General features: G+C 46.8%; 1 protein-coding gene and 1 long non-coding RNA gene across 13 annotated transcripts in view; both read right to left on the bottom strand.

Annotated features, from left to right (window-relative positions):
• EPB41L1 (erythrocyte membrane protein band 4.1 like 1) overlaps window positions 1-12553 on the bottom strand; it is a 179608-nt gene that overhangs the window by 155746 nt on the left and 11309 nt on the right. For 3 of the 12 annotated variants that reach the window (XM_081560078.1, XM_081560087.1, XM_081560099.1), the window contains exon 1: window positions 160-241. The exons of 6 other annotated variants lie outside the window; for them this stretch is intronic. The gene's annotated coding sequence lies outside the window, so the exon portion shown is untranslated. Of the gene's footprint in view, window positions 1-159; window positions 242-11543; window positions 11941-12553 lie in introns of those variants that run through there. 3 more of the 12 variants (XM_081560086.1, XM_081560075.1, XM_081560067.1) reach the window with 3 other exon arrangements.
• Window positions 4007-7474, bottom strand: LOC145533177 (uncharacterized). Its single transcript, XR_014073904.1, has 2 exons — window positions 7321-7474; window positions 4007-5570 (listed from the first exon to the last, which is right to left on the bottom strand). It is a non-coding gene; the product is annotated as an uncharacterized LOC145533177 (long non-coding RNA).

The raw sequence follows: 12553 nt of genomic DNA, 5'->3' as shown, positions 1-12553 counted from the left end.
TCACTAGGTCCTGAGCCTGGGACCTTGAGGACCCCTGCAATTTCTTCCAGATGCTCCCTGTGTGGCCTCCAGTCCTTCTCTCTCCGTCCCCCGAAGGCTCCATCCTAGGTTCTCTTCCCCGTCTATGCCCTTGCTATGAACCCCCAAGGCCAGACTTACAGCTGAAAACGTCTAGGCCCCAGCTCCCTGGACAAGGAACAACTCAGAAGCCATTTGTCAGGCAGCTGGAGTGAAAGAGGTCGTTAGGGAGAGAATTTCAGAGGCCAAGTCAGATTCAGTTGGTCAGCGCAGTTCAGGCAGCAATCTGATTCAACCGACATTACGGAATGTAGAAGAGGCAGCCGACAGTCAGGTGTAGCCAGAGACAGACGCTGTCCATAAAGCTGAGTCAGGCAGAGGTGGTCGGGGGAGGGGGGCAGTCAGGCAGACTCAGTCATTCAGAAACCTGGTCCCTGGGATTTCTCTGGTGGTTCAGTGACTCTGTGCTCCCACTACAGGGTCCACGGGTTCGATCCCTGGTAGGGGAACTAAGAACCTGCATGCCGCGCAGCCAAAAAAAAAAAAACCCAACCAAATACAAAAAAGCACAGAAACTGGGTGGTGAGATACAGTTAGATTCAGTCAGCCAGCCAGAACCAGCCAGCCGCAAACTCAGCCCCGCAGTCTGGCAGATGCAGTCAGTCTACCCTTCAGGTGGGCTGATCCCACCTGTCAGACGGCCAGTCAGGCCCCACCAGGCACAGAGGCTGTAGTGAGGCCAATGCAGTCAGGGTAACCAGCCAGCTTGTCAGCCAGCCAGTCAGGCAGACACGCAGGGGCCTCGGGCAGATGCGCAGGCCTGGGTGTAGTTAGAATCAGCTGAGCTGAGCTGGGGTCAAAACGCCAGCACAGAGGAATCAGTGAACCGGTCAGTCAGTCACACAGGGCCTCGGTCACTCAGATACAGCTTGTCGAGCACAGAGGGAATCTGGTCAGTCAGAAACAGCAAGATCAACTCAGTCAGACACGCACTGTCAGTCCCAGCTGCCATTAGCCAGGTAGGGCAGTCAGTCAGTCGGCTATGGTCAGGCAGACAGATCACGCGGTCTTGGTCCATCAGGCATCCACGAAATCTGTGTTCATTAGACACAGCCAGACACACGACAGTGATGGCGTCTGTGGTCAATCAGACACAGTCGGCCAGTCAGAGGCACTTCTGTCAGGCACTCATGGGATCAGAGAGTAGGGGCAAAGTTGCGGCGGAATCCCGGAACTGAGGCCCTAGGCCTCCTTTCTGGGCGGAACCTTGTTGGGGCGGGGCTTCTTTCTAGGCGGGGCCTCGTTCTCTCCTCCCGGCAGTCTCCGGGCGTTGCCATGGCAGCTTTGGACACGGCCGGAGTCGCTGGTTTCCTCCTCCAACCCCCCTCCACCAGCACCGTGTCTGCGGAGTGGAGGTCCGGGCCGCGTAGTGGCGGGGCGGCGGGGTTGGGCAGGCTGCTCTCCGCAGAGCGGTAGAGGCTGCGGCTCGCGCTTTTGTCATCCCCTTGTACAGAGGGGGATGATTGGGAGCCCGGGAATGACAAACGTCAAGCTACACAGTGACAGAGACCCAAAACTTCCGCCTCTTCAGAACCCCGCGTTGCCCCTCAGGAGGAATCAGATTTCCCCAGGCAAAGGGCGCGTATGGAAACGGGAGAACAGCTCTTGGAAAGAGGTGTTTAGGGTTCTCTGGGCTTAATAATGAATAGGGCGAACACTCACCTTGTACCAAGCGCTGTAATAACAGCTTCGTGTACAATAATTCACTCGAGCCTCACAATTTTCTTTTGAGGGAAATAATGAAAGTTTCCTTATTACAAACGGGGAAACAAGTACAGAAGGGCTGGTGACTTGACCAAAGTCAAGGGGCTGTGAAGGGAGCCAGGATTAGAACCTGGGCAGTCTAACTCCTGACATGGGCTCCTGGGCCCTCCGCCCATCTTCCGGTCCCTTCCTTCTGACCTCGGAGGGCAGAGATAAGTCACCTTCAGCAGGCCTTCGTGGTCTCCTTAAGAACACCCAACCCTGTGCATGAGGCTCTTGTTTTCATCTCTGCTTCAAGGATTCAGAATAAGGAGCTATCGAGACCAGGATCCTGGCCAAATCAGGGGACAAAGTGTGGGTTTGTCTCAGAGAGTTCAGAGAAGGGAAAGCCTGTGAGATCAAAGAAGCCAAGGGCCAAGAGGCCACTGGAAGCTGTCGCTGGAGAACCCTATGGGCACAGCCTCAGGGCTTTGAGTTTAAAGATCTTTGAACAAATTCCAGCAATGTGAGCCAGGAGTTAGAATCACATCATGGGTCATAAACTCAAATGCCTACAAGGGCCAAAAAAGTCATGAAAGTCATAAAAAGAAGTCAAGTGACCAGAATGCAAAACTCTCCCCATCTAAAGGGGGCACTGCCTCCTGACTCCTGCCCATGCTGTTCTCAAGACACCTGCTGTCTCTAGCCTTCTAACTGGGTGATGTTGGCTAAGTCAATTAACATTAAGTCTCACTTTTCCCATCTGTCTAATCTGGGAAGGAAAATTTGGCTTTATCTCACCATAAAATGGTGAAATTTTATGGCACTTAAACACATTTTTGTATATAGAAAATATTTTGTGAGCTCTAACATACTCTAACATACTCTATAAAGTGGATGGAGTATGAAGAGGAGGTTGACTGAATGTCTGCTGTACATCTGCTACATGGTCTACAGGTTCTGACAGCATTCCTCTAGGCAAGGCTTAGCATCCCTCTTGTACAGAAGATGAGTATACCCTTCAAAAAATATGCTGACTTACCCAAGGTCACAAGTTTGTATGGAGTCCATTTAGAATTTAATTCTGACTTCTTTTTTAAAAAATATTTATTTATTTGGCTGCATCTGGTCTTAGTTGGAGCACGTGGGTTCTTGCTATTGTGGTGTGTGGGCTCTGGAGCATATGCGCTCAGACTTAGTTGCTCCAAGGCATGTGGGCATGTGGGATCTTAGTTCCCCAACCAGGGCTCAAACCCACATCCTCTGCATTGCAAGGCAGATTCTTAACCTCTGGACTACCAGGGGAGTCCCTCTATGACTTCTGAGACTAGACTCTTGTACCAGTTGTTTTGCAAAGTGTTGCTTGGGTTCCACTAGTTGCACTAAGATGATTTCAAGTGAAACCCAAATGAAGATGTTAAAAATAGTTACACAGTTTTTGTTGTTTTCAATTTTAGAGGAAACTTATTGATATTACAGAAGTCCTAAATTTCACACAGCCAGGCTGAAGTAGGCTGAATAATGGCCTCCCAAAGATGCAGAGATCTAATCCCTGAAGCCTGTAGATACTAACTTAACTGGGAAGAGGATTTTTACAGATGTGATTAATTAAATTATGGATGTTGAGTTGAGGAGATCATCCAGGATTATCCAGGTGGGCATGAAATGCTATCACAAATATCCTTACAAGAGGAAAGCAGAGAGAGAGGGGGGCAGGCAGACACACAGAGAACAGCAGGAGAAAATGAAACCTTGGAGGCAGAGATCAAAGTGATGCAGCCAGCAAGCCAATGAATGCAGGCAGCCATAGCCTGCAAGAGACAAGGACAAGTCTGGAGGGAACATGGTCCTCTCAACAGCTTGATTTCAGCCCAGTAAATCTAATGTTGAGATTCTGGTCTTTAGAACTATGACAGAATACATTTCTGCTGTTTTAAGCTATCAGTTTTGTGGTAATTTGTTACATCAGCCACAGGCAACAAATACACAGGTCTACATCTGCATGTCTTCGAAATTCATGTTCCATACCACTAATGTGTGCATAACCCCCCCTCACTAAAAACAATACAATTATACTAAAATAATTTTATATTTACAGAAGACAAATATAAATCTTTGATTTACAGAGTATAGAGATTTCCTATAGCACAGAGAGTTTCCATGTACTCCTCCCCGTTTCCCATATTGCTAACATTTAACATGACTCCAGTGCATTGGTCACAACTAAGAAACCAACCCTGGTATCTTCTTATTAACTGAACTCTACATTTTATTTGGATTTCACTAAGCTTTCCCCCTAACATTCATATTCTTTTCCAAGTTTCCATCCAAAATACTATATGACATTTAATCTGCATGTCCCCTTAGTCTCTTCCAGCCTGGGACAATTTCTCAGACTTTCCTTGTTTTTCATGACCTTGACAGTTTTGAGGAGTACTTCGGTGTTCATTATCTTATAGAGTGTCCCTCAATTTGGGTTTCACTGATGCTTTTCTTATGGTTTCAGTGAAGGTTACCATCAGGGTTAAGTGGCCTTTTTCGTGGCATCATGTCAGGGGTAGGTGCTATTAATACGACTTGATCACTTTGAGTACCTGGCCAAGGTAAAGTTTACCAAGCTTCTCTCCTGTGAAGTTACTTGTTTTTCCTTTCTTTCTACTCTCTGAAAGCAAGTCACTAAGGGCAGCCCACTTTCAGGTGGGGAAGTAGGGAGAGAAGATTAAACTCCATATCTTGGAGGGGATAAATTATTTGGAAACTTCCTTTAGGAAGATTTGTCCCTTCTCCATTTATTTATTTGTTCCATTATTTATTTACATCAGTATGAACTCATGGATATTTATACTCTGCGCTATAATCTGGTACTGTGTTATTTCTTTTCTTGCTCAAATTGCTCCAGTTTTCGCCACTGGGAACTCTTTCAGGATGTCTCTTGTGTCCCTTTGACTCCAACTGTTTTGCATTTTGGTTGCACTAAGTGAACTCAGCTGATCTTTTTTAAAGAGTTGTATATTTGTAATATTCCAGATCTTAGGAAAACATAACGTGTATGTCAAATTGATGAGTTCACAAACAGCACTGAGGACAAGGCTAACATAGTGATGATTGTGCTGAGTGAGTCAGTTCACAGAGAGGTAAGTAAAAACTGGTATCGATGGTACAAAGGTATGGCGGTAGTTGTTAATGCCGATTAGGGGATAATTCAAGTTTGAGAAACAGAACTGTCTCAGATTCAGGCAATGATGACAATGATGAGGATTACGAGCAGCCTCTCTGGGACACACCCACACACAATCCATCCCCCGGGGCCTTGATGCCAAGCAGACCTGCCTCAGTGCAGAGACGTGCTGATGTTGATAACGCTGGAACTGCGCATGCCCAGGGCGGGGAGGGATGGATGCTGCAGTGTTTAGTCTCCCAAACGAGCTGCGTGGGTGGCTTGCTGTTCAGCACCATTCCCGCTAATGAGCTTGGAACCGTTGGCCTAACAAACACGCTCCATGTCACAGGCCTGACATGTGATGTTTCCCGAGGAGAAGTGCCAGGAAGGCTCGTTATTTTTACTTTTTTTCCTTGTTTCACCCTTGATCTGAGACAAGCAGACAGACATGGCCGTGGCCGGGGTCAGCAGTCAGACCTTGTACACCCCGAGTCTTGTCTGGGGTCTGTAGGCCAGTTCTCCAGCCCCACTGAGGATGCTTACACTGCAGTATTTAGCTTGCCCTACTCTGCACCATCCTGAGTGTGGACCCGAGGCCCTGAATCTACCTCCTGGTTGAGCAGTGATGTCCCAGAATCTCTGACCTGATCTGAAACAGAAAGTCCTTCAAGAAATAAGTCTTTTTTAATTTCCCTGCTTCTAGTCTGAACTGTGGGTGGCTGCAGGCTGGTGTGTACTCAGGCTTCTAAACCCTCTCTAGTGCCAGGGAGCTCTGGAATCACATGACCTAGGTTAGAATTCTAGTTCTTCCAAAGAACCAGATAAATTACACAGCCTCTCATAAAAGGAAGAGAGTAATAGTACCTACTTCACAGAACTGGAAGGAAGGAAGAATTGCAGTGCAAATTAAATGAGACAGTTATTAGCACAATGCCTGACTCATAGTAACTGCCCAATAAATTCATTCGTCTAACAATTATTAAGTTCACTATATGCTGGGCATAGTACTGGGTGCCAGGAAGGGACACAAGGAGAAAACAAGAAAGAAAAAAATAATAAACTAGCAAATTAATAAATAAGGTAAAGCTTATAGCCAAATCCCGTGTACAGTGCCTAGCACAGAAGTACACGGACTTGTTTATTTTTGTTGTTGTTTTGGCCACACTGTGTGTCATGTGGGATCTTAGTTTCCTGACCATGGATCGAACCCATGACCCCTGCAGTGGCAGCATGGAATCTTAACCACTGGGCCGCCAGGGAAGTGCCGAGACATGTTTTTCTTTTTTTTTTCAGATTTACTTATTTATTATTTGGCTGTGCTGGGTCTTCATTACAGTATGTGGGCTTTCTCTAGTTACCGTGAGCAGGAGCTACTCTTTGTTGCGGTGTGTGGGCTTCTCGTTAAGGTGGTTTCTCTTGTTGCAAAGCATAGGCTCTAGGCCAGTGGGCTTTCAGTAGCTGCAGTGTGTGTGGGCTTAGTAGCTGTGATGCATGGGCTTAGTTGCTCCTTGGCATCTGGGATCTTCCTAGACTAGGGATCCAACTGGTGTCCCTTGCATTGCAAAGTACATTCTTAACCACTCTACCACCAGGAAGGCCCCTCCAGACATGTTAATTATTAATAAAATAATGAGGTATTCTGGTGGATGAATGAAGGAAATAAGTAAGGTCACTTGATGATAACTGGAAAAAACCTTTTTGAGACAGGGAGGTCAGGAAATGTCCTGATATGTGATATCATATAATATGTTTTATTATATGAAAGACATATTACATGATATCACTCCAAATAATATTGGAGCTGAGGCCTGTAAGATGAGAAAAAACTTAGCCTTGCCAGGAGCCAGGTGAAAAGCCTTTCAGTTAGAGGGAACAGCACATGTAAAGCCCCTCAGGTTGAGAAGAGCTTGAAGAGTGGAGAAAAGAGCAAGGAGACCAGTGTCTGGGAGGTAAGAAGTTGGCATTTTGTTCAAGGTACAATAAAGAGCCAGTAAGGTTGAAACAAGATTTGATTTCTGATTAAAAGTTAATTCTGGTTTCTGTACGGAAAATGGATTTGAAGGGAAGAGTAGTAGAAACAGTCAGAACTTCAATTAAGAGGCTATTCGAGTCACCCAGACTAGAGATATTGCTGATTCAGACTAGGTTATAGATCCGCACTGCCCTATGACTTTCTAGATGGTGGAAATGTTCTAGCTCTGTGCTCAGACAGTATCCACTGGGGTGGATAAATTAGGGGTATGGGATTAACATACTACTATACATAAAATAGATGAGCAACAAGGATTTACCATATAACACAGGGAATAATACTCAATATGTTGTAATAACCTATAATGGAAAATAATCTGAAATATATATATATAACATATATATATTTGAATCACTTTGCTGTATACCTGTACAGAGAAGGCAATGGCACCCCACTCCAGTACGACTGAGAGACTTCACTTTCACTTTTCCCTTTCATGTATCGGAGAAGGAAATGGCACTCCACTCCAGTACTCTTGCCTGGAGAATCCCAGGGACGGGGGAGCCTGGTGGGCTGCCATCTATGGGGTCACACAGAGTTGAACACGACTGAGGTGACTTAGCAGTAGCAGTAGCAGAGCCACCGGGAAGTCTAGTTTTTTATTTGAGAACTGGGTGGATGATACTACCATTTACTGATTTGGAGAAGAGCAGGCTCTGGGGAGATACCAAGAGTTTTCTTTTGCACAAGAGGAGTTTAAGATACTGTTGGAACATTCAAGTGGAGATATCAAGTAGAAAGCAGAATGTGTACATGGTTGTCCTCATCATCTTTAGGCTCCAGGGGTATCAGCCTGTTGGCTGCTTAGAAGGGAGGGAGATCAGAAAGGGGACCAGGAACTCCACACTGAGACTTTCCTTTTCCTTGTCTTGGTTATTCTGCCAACTACTCACCTAGCCAGGTGGATCTTGTTTGAAACCCATGTATGATCTGTGATACCTCCTTCCCCCTCCTCCCTCTTCTCTCCAGGTATTGAGCCCAGGGGGCTCCTTCCTTTGCTAATCTAGAAAGCCTCACTCCACCTGTTTTCTACTCCTATAGACACTTCCATGGCTCAGGCCTCTGTCATCTCATTGTGGACTACAGCCTCAGTGCCCAGAGCTCCTGGCCTTCTCAACATTCCTGCTTTCCACCTTCCAGCAGAAGGGTCTTCCTAACTATAGGATTTTCCTCCTAGGAATCCTGTCTGGATCTGCATCAAGAGTCTCAAGCCTGAACCAACCCTTGCTCTTTCTTTAGATTTCTAGAATTGCATCCAAAGGAAATCAGAGACTTCCACAAAGTTTGAAAAACCACAAGAATGTTCCTCATGATATTTATTATAAAAGCTAGACATACACTTCTCAACCATATCTTACATGACCCATCAGCAGTATTTGACGCTGTTGATAACTCTCCCTTGAAACACTTTCTTCATTTACTTCCAGGATACCACAATTCTATTTTTGTTTTCCTACCACTCTGGTCACTCCTTAGTCTCCTTGGCCAGTTCCTTCTCATCACCCTGATCTGTACACGTTACAGTGCCCCAGGGCTCAGACCTAAGAACTCTCTCTGCCCATGCCCTTGGTTCTCTCATGCAGCCTCATAGCTTCAAAGATAATCTATATACATTCTGATGACTCCCAAAAGTGCATATTCAGCTCAGACTCTCCCGTGAATGCCAGACTCACAAATCCAACTGTCTACTTGACATTTCCATTTGAATGTCAAACAGGCATCTCAAACTTACCATGCCCAAAACTGAATTCCTCATAGTCTCCCCTAAATTCCCTCTTCCCATGGTTTCTCCCATTTCACTTAAGGGCAATACCCTCCCTTATTTGCTCAGGCCAAAAGCCTTCAAGTTATCCTTGATTCCTCTCTTTCCCACTTCACATCTGGTCTATCAGCAAATCCTGCAGGCTGGATCTTATATTTATCCTGAATTCACCTTTTTGCCATCTTTCCTGCCATCAATCTGGTACAAGCCACTATCCTATTTCACCCCCTTGACAGCCATGGTCTATTAGCTCTCCCTGCTTCTACCTCTGGTTCTACATCAGCTATTTTCCATGCTTCAGGCCAAAACCCTCCAATAGTTCCCATTTCACCAGAAAAAAACACCAACTTCCATACCTAAGTGGTTTAACCTCTACAGTTTTGACCTCTCACTCTGCTCTAGTCTATTGGCTGTTCCTGGATCAGGCCATCTCCATATTCCTCAGCTTTAGAGCCTATTCACTGGCTGTTCCCTTTGCCAGGAAGGCTCTTCCACCTGACATCCCCTTGGCTGGCTCATTCCTTCACCTCCGTATGTCTGCTCAAAAGTCACCTGGCCATCATTTAAAACATTCCACAGGCACACCTCATATTCTCCTTCTTTTATTTTTTTCATAGCACTTTCACCATTTCTGCCCTTTCACACATTTTAAGGATTGTCTGTTTTCCCTACTAGAGTGTAAATTTCAAGGGGGCAGAAATTTTCATGCCCCTTTGCAGCTGCATTCCCCAGTGCTTATGTGGCACACAGTAGGTGCTCAATAAATAAGTGGTAAATGAGTGAAAGTCGCTCAGTCCTTTCCAACTCTTTGCGACCCCATGGACTATACAGTCCATGGAGTTCTCCATGGGCACTATAAAGGACAGAAATGGTATGGACCTAACAGAAGCAGAAGATATTAAGAAGAGGTGGCAACAATATACAGAAGAACTATACAAAAAAGATCTTCATGACCCAGATGACCACGATGGTGTGATCACATCTAGAGCCAGACATTCTGGACTCTGAAGTCAAGTGGCCCTTAGGAAGCATCACTACGAACAAAACTAGTGGAAGTGACGGAATTCCAGTTGAGCTATTTCAAATCCTAAAAGATGATGCTGTGAAAGTGCTGCACTCAATATGCCAGCAAATTTGTAAACTCAGCTACAGGACTGGAAAAGGTCAGTTTTCATTCTAATCCCAAAGAAAGGCAATGCCAAAAAATGCTCAAACTACTGCACAATTGCACTTATCTCACATGCTAGCAAAGTAATGCTCAAAATTCCCCAAGCCAGGCTTCAACAATACGTGAACCGTGAACTTCCAGATATTCAAACTGGATTTAGAAAAGGCAGAGGAACCAGAGATCAAATTGCCAACATCTATTGGATCATCAAAAAAGCAAGGAAGTTCCAGAAAAACATCTACTTCTGCTTTATTGACTACGCCACTCCAATACTTTGGCCACCTGATGCGAAGAGCTAACTCATTTGAAAAGACCCTGCTGCTGTGAAAGATTGAGGGAAGGAGGAGAAGGGGACAATGCCGGAGGATGAGATGGTTGGATGGCATCACCAACACAATGGACATGGGTTTGGGTGGACTCCAGGAGTTGGTGATGGACAGGGAGGCCTGGTGTGCTGCGGTTCATGGGGTCATAAAGAGTCGGACACGACTGAGCGACTGAAATGAACTGAAAGCCTTTGACTGTGTGGATCAAAACAAACTGTGGAAAATTCTTAAAGAGATGGGAATACCAGGCCACTTGACCTATCTTCTGAGAAATCTGTATGCAGGTCAAGAAGCAACAGTTAGAACTGCACATGGAACAACAGACTGGTTCCAACTTGGGAAAGGAGTGCATCAAGTCTGTATATTGTCATCCTGCTTATATGCAGACTACATCATGAGAAATGCCGGGCTGGATGAAGCACAAGCTGGAATCAAGATTGCTGGGAGAAATATCAATAACCTCAGATATGCAGATGACACCACCCTTATGGCAGAAAGTGAAGAACTAAAGAGCCTCTTGATGAAAGTGAAAAAGGAGAGTGAAAAAGTTGGCTTAAAACTCAACATTCAGAAAACTAAGATCATGGCCTCTGGTCCCATCAACTTCATACCAAATAGATGGGGAAACAATGAAAACAGTGACAGAATTTATTTTGGGGGGCTCCAAAATCACTGCAGATGGTTGACAGCAGCCATGAAATCAAAAAACACTTGCTCCTTGGAAGAAAAGTTATGACCAATCTTGACAGCATATTAAAAAGCAGAGACGTTACTTTGCCAACAAAGGTCTGTCTAGTCAAAGCTATGGGTTTTCCAGTAGTCACATATGGATGTGAGAGTTGGACTATAGAAAAAGCTGAGCACTGAAGAATTGATGCTTTTGAGCTGTGGTGTTGGAGAAGACTCTTGAGAGCCCCTTGGACTGCAAGGAGATCCAACCAGTCCATCCTAAAGGAAATCAGTCCTGAATATTCTTTAGAAGGACTGATGCTGAAGCTGAAACTCCAATACTTTGTCCACCTGATGCAAAAAGCTGACTCATTTGAAAAGACCCTGATGCTGGGACAGATTGAGGGCAGGAGGAGAAGGGGACGACAAGATGAGATGGTTGGATGGCATCACCGACTCGATGGACATGAATTTGAGTAAGCTCCGGGAGTTGGTGATGGGCAGGGAGGCCTGGCGTGCTGCAGTCCATGGGGTCGCAAAGAAATGGACACGACCGAGCGACTGAACTGAAATTAGTGAACGATTGTAAGGAGCCTCACCGTCCAACAGTCGGGGGTGTGAGGGAAGAAAGAAATACAAATGCTCGGGGAATTCTGAAAAATTACCGTTTGGAAGGGCAAGCCAGGCGGGCGTCCCACTTTCACGTGACACCTCCCTTGTCCTCCTCCCAGCCGGAACGTTTCAGTCCCGGAACCTTGGCTCGCGGGTCCCGCCGCGAGGCACTTCCGGTGCCCCTCCTCTCTAGCCAGCGAAGAGAACTGCCAAGTCAGTTCCGGCAGAGAGCGCGGCTAGAAGCGGATCGTGGCGTTGTACCCTGGGGCCCTCCAGGCCCTCCGGCCTCTGGTCGGTAGGTGAACTGGGGGGCCCCGGGACAGTTTCGGTTGTGTTTTGCAGAGCGGTCGCCGAGGCCGCCAGTTGGCAGGGCCCAAGACTGAAAGCAGCCATGAACCTCTCTCCCCACCCCCACCGCCGCGACATAATGGCGGCGGCCCCTCCGAGCCAGGATCCTGCCGATCGCTGGGTCTCTTCACCCAGCGCTGCAGGGCTTGGGCTTAGGCGAAGCCTCCGCCTGGCCACCGAGAACGTGGCGCCTTTGGGCGTCGGGCGTGGCAGGACTAGAAGAATGGCGGCCGCTCGAACTCAGTGGAGGGCCGTTAGAGCCTCGGGGGCCCGGGAAGGATTGTGGACGCCAGCTCGTCCACCCTTAGGCTTTGGGGCCACGCGAATCTGCCACCTGAGGTGACCGCTCTGTCCCAGTTGGACGAGACCTCACCTCGTCCGGACAACGACGGACAAAGGCCTTAACGGGCCCGCAAGGTGAGCGGAGCCGCGGTTGACGACGGGTGGAACGTTAGCGGGCCATCGGGCGGTGATCGTCGTTCTACCGAGACCTTGATGTCGGAAGATAGAAATGGTAGAATAACGTACCCCTTGTGGCCAAGAGAAAGTGCCCGCCGCCCTCTGTGAAGATTTACTGGCCGCTGATACAAGGCCTGTGTATATAATATGAAAAAGCTGCTCTCAACTTTACCCCCAACCTTTCAAAAGAAAACTTTCGCTACATCTAGGCCTCCTAGATGTGAAGAGGTTGCCGACGTATGATAAAATAGATAGA

Source organism: Giraffa tippelskirchi, chromosome 13, assembly GCF_054371585.1.
Source record: "Giraffa tippelskirchi isolate mGirTip1 chromosome 13, T2T-mGirTip1v1.2.pri, whole genome shotgun sequence".
Classification (NCBI taxonomy): Eukaryota; Metazoa; Chordata; class Mammalia; order Artiodactyla; family Giraffidae; genus Giraffa; species Giraffa tippelskirchi.
The sequence above is the reverse complement of the archived record's forward strand: the minus strand, read 5'-3'. Positions and strand labels throughout refer to the sequence as shown.